The sequence below is a fragment of the Marmota monax genome, unplaced genomic scaffold, assembly GCF_021218885.2.
Source record: "Marmota monax isolate L192 unplaced genomic scaffold, Marmota_monax_Labrador192_F-V1.1 WCK01_AAM20220418_F8-fsc00098, whole genome shotgun sequence".
NCBI lineage: Eukaryota > Metazoa > Chordata > Mammalia > Rodentia > Sciuridae > Marmota > Marmota monax.
In genome coordinates, this window is record NW_026694639.1 from 503,908 (window position 1) to 512,390 (window position 8,483).

General features: G+C 45.0%; 1 pseudogene; it reads right to left on the minus strand.

The window, feature by feature from the left end:
* Positions 1–795: 795 nt before the first annotated feature.
* LOC124078318 (large ribosomal subunit protein uL11-like) lies at positions 796–2,991 on the minus strand (annotated as a pseudogene).
* Positions 2,992–8,483: the final 5,492 nt, after the last annotated feature.

The window sequence follows — 8,483 nt, forward strand, 5'->3', positions numbered from 1 at the left end:
GTTTCCATCTCTAATTATTCTATTCTCTTTTATTTTGACAATCATCACTTTTTATCTAAACAATATTGTCTGTTTAATGTCTGTAAAGTAAGACAATACGGAATGTACACTTCTAATGCTATGATTACTTCTGATTTTAAAAAATGTCTTGGGCCGCTGGAGGAGGGAGACAAGAAGAGGGTAGTTCAAGCAGAGACCAGAGAGGAAAAACCAAACCGACGGCGAAGGCGCTAAGGCAGTCATTTGGCTCCCTCTGGTGGAATTTTGCAGAATTACTCATTCCCCCAGACAACCCCGTCTTACGTAAACTCACTAGTTTGGAAAATAAGAGAAATGCAACCACACAATCAGCCCCAAACCTTGGTTCTATGCTAAGGGTGGGGGATTGGCTAAGGACTTTAAGTCAATCTAGGCGGATCTAACTTAAGGGATAAAATGAATTCGACTCTTTGCAAAAAGAGGAGGCATTTCCGCAATATTCTTATGTTAATTTTGGTAGCTACCATCAATCCAATGCCTTGGTAAAAACAAAAAGCCCATTCATCTCAGGCGTAGCACTCTCCCTCATCCCTCGCCCCCCAACGAAGCGCTCAAAAGACTTGTAAAGGTGAAGGACGCCCTCTGTTGGATTGGATAAGTCCCACAGGTAAGGTTTTTGTACCCCCCTTCCCCCCACCCCTCGCCTTAGAAGTCAAAGGAAATAGAAACCTGAGCTGGAGCTATGGTTCTCAGCTTTTTAGGACTCGTGGGTCCTCCCCCATCACGTGCTATTAACTAATAGCACTTTATTAACTAATAGTACGTTTATTATTATTATTAGTAGTAGTAGTAGTAACTTTATTAACTAATAACTATTAACTATTAACTAATAACTATTAACTAATAGTACTAATAGTACGTTTACACTTGGTTAATACAATGTGTTTATTAATAAAAACACACTTGAGTTAATGCATACTTTCGCGTTCCGTTAACCGTGTGCGCGCACCTGCGTGTACAATTTCTACACTCCAGCTGGTCAGTGGGCTTTGGCTCACCGAGGTTTCCCTGCGCTGGGTGTGGAAGGAGACACGCAGCTTGGTGGCTCAGTTCAGCTCTGCCCGTGCACTGCGATGCCAGGATTCTCTGGAGTCCAGAGAGCCCGCCCCCTGGAGGACAAAGCAGGAGCCGCAGGATTCCGCATGTCTCCACGTTTCCGTTTCCCGGTGGAACAGCTCTATTCCTCGGCGTGCCCCCTTGACCAAAGGTCGTTTCCCTCCTGTCTTTTAATGACGCTACATTCATTAGTGTGACTTCACTTGCCTCGAGCTCACTGCTCTTTGTGATGACAGAGTCACGGGACGTTGGGGGAAGAGACCTTAGTTTTTTGGATGCATCTGGCTGCCCACAGACCTCCGGTTCAGTGGACCGTGCTCTGAGGGGCATTGGAGACTGATTTCTCGTGATACCTCGTCTCCTCGGCCCCAAGGGGCCTCCTCTCACCTGACTGCGCAAGGGTGGGTGGTTTACAGCAACTGAAGGTCATTTCACCAGTGACCTCATTAACCCAACTCCCTGGGGGTCTCCACTTAGTTTTTGTTTCCTTTCCTTTTTTCTTTTACTACAACAAATTTTGTTATAGCGAACAAAAAAGAGTCTTAGCATGTGTCTGGAGCCTTCCATCCCTTCTCCTGCACCAGGTACAGGGCTTTCGCTGCTTCTTCTACTGCTCAGGAATCCGCCTCAATCTTCCCAGGGTGAAACTTGGGGCTCCAGCTGCTGCTCCGGCTCCCAGGCAGCACACGAGACCACGCCCTCCTTCCCGCTCCTCCCCGCAGCCCGGGAGGCTGTCGAGCTGGCTCCAGCCTCTGCCTTCTGCTGCTCAGGCCTCGCCCACCCAGACTTGCCCCAAAAGCTCGCTCCCTCTTTATTCAATCTCAGCTTCCCCAACTCTACGGCTTCTTTAAGGTACAACTCTTTTTTTTTTTTTTTTTTAATGCAAAAGATGACTTTTCATTTTCACAAGAGCAGTTGAGAACTGATTAATGGTCAGGATTCCTTCAAAGACTTTATGGGCCATGCCCCAGACCCTCTCATAGATTGAAGGGGGTTAGAGTTACTTTCCACGCACGTCCATGTGGAACTAATTTTTTTTTTTCTGGCTAAGAATATTCAAGCTTTCCAAGTGTCTTTTCTGAGCTCATCTCATATAGGGCAGAATTTGTGACCAGAATACTTTACAGGTTCTGTCACTGGGGCCCACACTGACCACCCAAGCAAGGAGCCAGCTCATTCAAGGATGCAGCCCACTGGTTGTCAGATGATCCTTTATTAAAATATTCTCCCACGTACTTCTTAACTAGCTGGGCACTCCACTGCACCACTATAGATGTCATCTATGATGTCATGAGGGTGGTGGCCATCAACATTACAACCCACAGACTGGGTAGTCCCCAGAATCTCCTTAATGGTTCCAGAAAGTTCTCTGGCTAAAGATCAGTGACGCATCTGTCGTGCAATGTTGACAATTTCATCAGAAGTGATATTACCACTGTGTTTAATGTTTTTCTGTTTCTTTCCATCTCTTGGTGGCTCCTTGAGGGCTTTTGTGATCAGGGCAGAGGTAGAAGGTACCACTTCAATCTGAGCCTGTCTGTTCAGAATAGTCAGTTTCACTGTAATCCTCAGACCCTTCCAATCACCAGTTGCCTAGGCAACATCATCACCAAACTTTTTGGGAGACAGACCGATCTCGGGGGTCAGGGCAGACGTGGCACCGTCCTCCCGGCTGGTGCACCTCAGGTACATGACTTTGATTTCACTGGGGTCAAACTTGGGTGGCATGGTGGGGGTGGCTAGTGTCAAATGAACCCCGATTCTGGATGACCAAGAGAGTTGCACCTTGACCTCCTCTGAGCCGAAAGCTAAGGTACAACTCTTAATTGGACTGTTTTTAAAATTTGTTAAAAACTAAAAGCAGATAACATCAAGCATTTTGCCTTTTTAATATATTTTTAGTGATCCATTCTGAGTTGTAAATTGATCTCAAATTCAAAAGAGAGAAAGATTTTAAAGTAAATGCACTCTTTATATTTTATGAATATATATATATATATATATATATATATATATATATATATATACACACACACACACAAACACGCATATATTAATACATATATTTCAACCAAAAAGGTTGAACGGGAGAGGAATTTTTTTGATTTATCACAGTATGAGTTCTAGCGCTTATTGTACCATAAAGAACACTGGCACTGATTAACAGTTTAGTGATTCACAGGTTTCTAGAACACTCCCAGATATCCCAGCATAAGGATATAGGATTGAGAAGACTCTCCAGAAATCTCAATCATATTGGCCATATTCCTATATTTGGAAATTGTTCTGGAAACACAGTTGATTTACTCTCAAAACTATATTTTTTGCTTTTTCAGAAGTGACCCTGTTGTCCATCTCAGTGATAAAAGCCCCGGAATTATTCCAAAATGGAAAAGAGTGAGTCAACGGGGTTGGAGGAGGTTCTCCATGGACATGAAGATCTCCAGCTGGGGTGCTCACCACCAGGGCTGCAGGCAGGGTCCTGCTATGGGGACCCCACCCAGCTGGCTATACCCACTGTTGGGCCTGGCCAAGGCCTGGAACCACGGAGGGCAGGTGTGCCCCCACTTGCTGTAGGTCAGATGATAAATCATAGGAACAGCAACAAGCCTTAGAGTCAGAGGGGCCACCTGATATCTTAACCATGCCCACCCTCCATCACCCCCTGAGGATTCTCTAACAGACAATTAGAGTCATTGATTTTAGTAGCCACAGTCATGGATCAGGTCCCTACAAGGACGTGAAGACAGGCTGTCCTGGTAGCAGGCTCCAGATTTCTGGCAGGGAGCAGAATTCACGGGCCTGCGCACCTCAAGGCCTGGCATTCAGGTGTGGCGGCAGAGTCCTGCCCTGGAACAAATCTGCATTCAGCCCAGTGACTGGCAAGCCAGCAAATGCTACTACAGCAGGCACTTGAAGTCCAGTGGGAGTCCAGAACCGGGTGTGCTGAAGGACGGGACTTGTGTGTGTACCTGCTTGTCACTGCATCTTCCATCCATCCCTCTAGGGCTCAAGCACCTGTTGGCCACCCTCATATTATTTCCATTCCTTCAACTGACAACAAATAGCTGTGGGACCTCAGGCCAATCCCTAATTCCTCTGGGATTTATTTTCTCCATCTAAGAAAATTGAAATTAATCATAAATATCCTGTTCAGTACTGTATTTTGTTTCAACCAGACATGAATAGTATGCATAAACGAGCTCTAGGTGCCATTATACTTCAGGCACTGTGCTAAAGCCACCCATTATATTGCATACTCTTTCCAGTAATCATCTGAGAGAGTCCATCATGTTACCATCATCCCTGATTTTACATACAAGGAACTGGGGCACAGAGAAGCTAAAGAATCTTCCTAAGGTCACACCAGTCAGTACCAGAATCATAATTTATACAGCAGCTGGTTTTAGAGGCTGAACTTCAACCACCATGAGACAGGGAAGGGACAATGTTAATCCTGTTTCTCTCTGAAAGAACAACCCAGGGCTGCACAGCTAGAAAGAGGTGGGTCTCTGATTGAAAACCAGGGTTTGTCTGAAAATAAAATCCACCTCCCTCACTGCCCTGTTGTAATATGGCCCATGTGCTGTCTATAATAGCAAATTCTTGGAAGCGTAAATGGAAATGTCCAATGATGGGACATTTGTTGAATAAGCAGTAGTATAATCATACAAAATAATATGCCTTAAAGTGATATGGAAAGATGTTTATATGGGAAGGTGTTCAAGACACGAGTATAAAAAGCAGTTACAGGGCTGGGGATGTGGCTCAAGCGGTAGCGTGCTCGCCTGGCATGCGTGCGGCCCTCAGCACCACATACAAACAAAGATGTTGTGTCCTCCGAAAACTAAAATAAATAAATATTTAAAAAAAAAAGCAGTTACAAAACAGTGTGCAGCATATTTTTATGCGGAAAAGGCCACAAGAGAGAAAAATGAAATACAATTCTATTAGATCAGCAGCATTGGAAATGTTCTGACCATGCCGAGGCTGATGGAGATGTGTGGAAATGAGGATTTTCTCCCTGAGGGAGGGAGTGTGTGTTGGCAAAATTACCTTGGAAATCAACTTGGTGATCTTAAAATGCATATGCCCTCCAACCTAGCAATTTCACTTCTCAGTTTCCATCTTTATTTAAGAAGTGTTCAAGATGGAGCTGAGGGTACCGCTCAGTGGTAGAGCATACTCAGCATGCCTGAGGCCCCGGGTTCAAACCCCAGCACCAAAAGGCATAAAAAAAAAAGAGATACAGAAGGAAACTTGTATGGGGGATTTTCTTGCAGCATTGGTTGTCATAGTGAAATACGGGAAAAAACTTAAATTTTGACAATAGAGGAATTAACTAAAATGTGATATATTGATACAACAAAATACCACACAGCTGTTTAAACAAATCAGTCAATCCCACATGTAATTACACAGAGAGATCTGAAAAATGTAGAGTGGAAGTAATAATAGATTATAGATCAATATGCACAATGATTACCGTTTATGTAGATAACACACACACACACACACACACACACACACACACACCTCTATTGCATTCCCATTTACTCATTCCACTGGTGGGTTAAATTCTCTGCACTTTCTGTATTAAACTTTTTCAACATCTCCTCCCAAGTGTCCTTTTTGTTTTTACAAAATCAAAGTATGTACTTTTTTGGGGAAAAAATGGTCTTCCAATATTCATAGTGGCTAACTTTGGGGGATAGGATAACAAAAATTTAGATTTACTTTTCTTGGAATTTCTAAAATGTTCAAATTGAACATCTCTTACCACTGGGCCACAACCCCAGCCCCAGAGGTGGAACTCTTAGATTAGATCATGAGGGTTTTAACCCTATCAGGGGATTAATGCCTTTGATAGGTTAATAATTATTTTTTTCTTCTGGTACTGGGGATTGAATCCAGGGGTGCTTTACCACTGAGCCACATCCCCAGCACTTTTTAAAATTTTGAGTCAGAGCCTCACTAAGTTGCTGAGGTTAGCCTTGAAGTTGTGATCCTCCTTCCTTAGCCCCCTGAGTTGCTGGCATTATAGGACTTGCACCATCACACCCAGCTGGACTAATGATTTGAATGGCCTATTAGGAGGTGATGGACACTGTTCCAGGAGGTGGGATGTAGTTGGAGGTCACTGGGGGCAAGCCCCAGAAGGGTGTGTTCTATGTTTCAGCCCCCCCCTTCCTGGCTGCCATCAGCTGACATGCCCTCCACCATGATGTTCTGCGCCACCTCAGGCCCAAAGCAATGGAGCAGTTGATCATGGACTGAAACATTTGAAACCAAGAGCCAAAATAAATCTTCCTCCTGTTCTAGCCAGTTCTTTCGCTGCTGTGTCTAAAGGATCCAACCAGCACAACTGCAAAGGAGGAAAAGTTTATTCAAGGGCTCACAGTTTCAGAGGTCTTAGTTCACAGACAGCTGGCTCCACTCCTCGGGGATCAAAGTGAGACTGAACACCATGGTGAAAGAGTGTGGCAGAGGGAAGGCAGGTCACACAATGATCAGGAAGCAGAGTTTCCACTTTCCAGACACAAACACATATACCCCAAAGTGACGCCCCAATTCACACCTCCTCCACCCACCACTTCAGATACTACTCAGTTAATCCCATTAAGGGATTAATTAACTGATTGGGTTAAGACACTCATTTCTCCTCTGAATCTTCTTGCTTTGTCTCAAATGTGAGCTCCTGGGGGACACCTCACATCCAAACCATAACACCTTTTTTTTTCAGTTTTCTTTTCAGTGATGAAAACAGATTAATACAGCAGCTAAATGAATTGTTATCTAAACTAGGCTATTCTTGAGAGAGAAAGGACAGTTGCTGTGGATCAGGATTATCCCAGGCAAGGGACATGAACTCGTCCTAACTATGACCACTTGGAGCATTTTACCCAGCACATAACTCAGGTTGCCATCTGTCCAATGGTCAATCATCCAATGAGTATTTAGGAGTGCCTACTGAGAACCAGGCACAGTGCATGTCCTGGAAAAAAGCAGTGACCATGACATATTTAGGTGGTCCCCACTGAGCCCATCACCTCCACCAAAAGGATCAACGCTGTTTGTGGAGACTCCTCCCTGGCTGGTAAGTGTGTGTGTGGGAATTTGGCCAAGGAGGAGCTGAAAAACCATACTGGGATGCTCATAGCCAATCAAGAGGGAGGACTGCTGTTAAATAAGTGACTACAGTTTATGAATTGCAAGTGTAGTAAGTGACTGGCAAGTCCAGGGTAGATAGCAGGAGGATCTGACCTGGTTCAGGAGATCACAGGTTTTTCCCAAGTAAATGAGTTGAGCTGAGGCGTAAGGAGCAAGAGGATTCAGCCTGAAAGACAGAGGGAAGAGGTGCCAGGCAGAGGCCCTGCATGGGCGAAAGCACGGAGCACCGTGCATCCATGGATCTGGTGTGGCTAGAGAATAAGACATGCAGTACTTGGCTAACTTCTCATTTCTTTTTTTCACATCCTGTTCTTGAAGACCACTCTATAAGCCTTTTACACAGCACCGAAGGCTCTCTGAAGGTCTGGGGTAAGGTGATCTACAGGCACACTTTGACCTGGGAAATGCACAGGAAGTGGTGTCCTGGACAGGAAGCAGTCTTAACAGAATCCCTTCCTAGTGCTGGTGACAGGAGAGAAGCCACCTGTGAGACCCAGCCCTCCTGGGGGAGCCATGCTGCTGCTGGGTTCAGCTGCTCAATCCTGGGATGGCAGCTGTGTTCCGTCTGGGTCCTCTGCACATTTTTATGAGCACACTTCTTTTGATATCCAAGACTCCCTCTTGCTGTTTCCTGGGTTAGGGTTTTGTATTTCAAGTGACCTAAAAATCCTGTGTATGGGGGCAGAAGGGCAATGGGGCCCAGTCCACAGGGACAGCCAGACAAGGGGACAGCAAGTGCTGATAAAAACAGGCGTCTTACCTCTGCGTGGCTGGCTTTGCCATTTCCCCCTGGGTACTAGTTTCCCTCTGGGTTTGGCCTTGACTGTGTGTGCCATGATCTGGTAAGGTTGACCTGCCATGTTTGATTCATGACACTTAACTGGATGGAGACAGAGTGTCCAGCAGAGGGATGAGCAGAACTCCAGGAGCTGGCACCTGCATCCACATACTGATACCCACACTCTCGGTACCATTGCTGGGTACGAGGACCAGCTCTACAGTCATCGTTCCCACCTAGCACCAGGGTGGGTTACAGGGGTGGGCTTTGGAGAAAGGTTTGTTAATGTGTATTACTTATTTATCTACTGAATTTTCTCCTTTTTATTATTAAATAAATACTTTCCCCATTTTGTCTTTTTCTTTTTAATGCTGTTGAATAAAAACATGTTGCTAAATCTTTCTTGCCTCCTGCCTTGACCTCCAGGCAGTATCTCCGA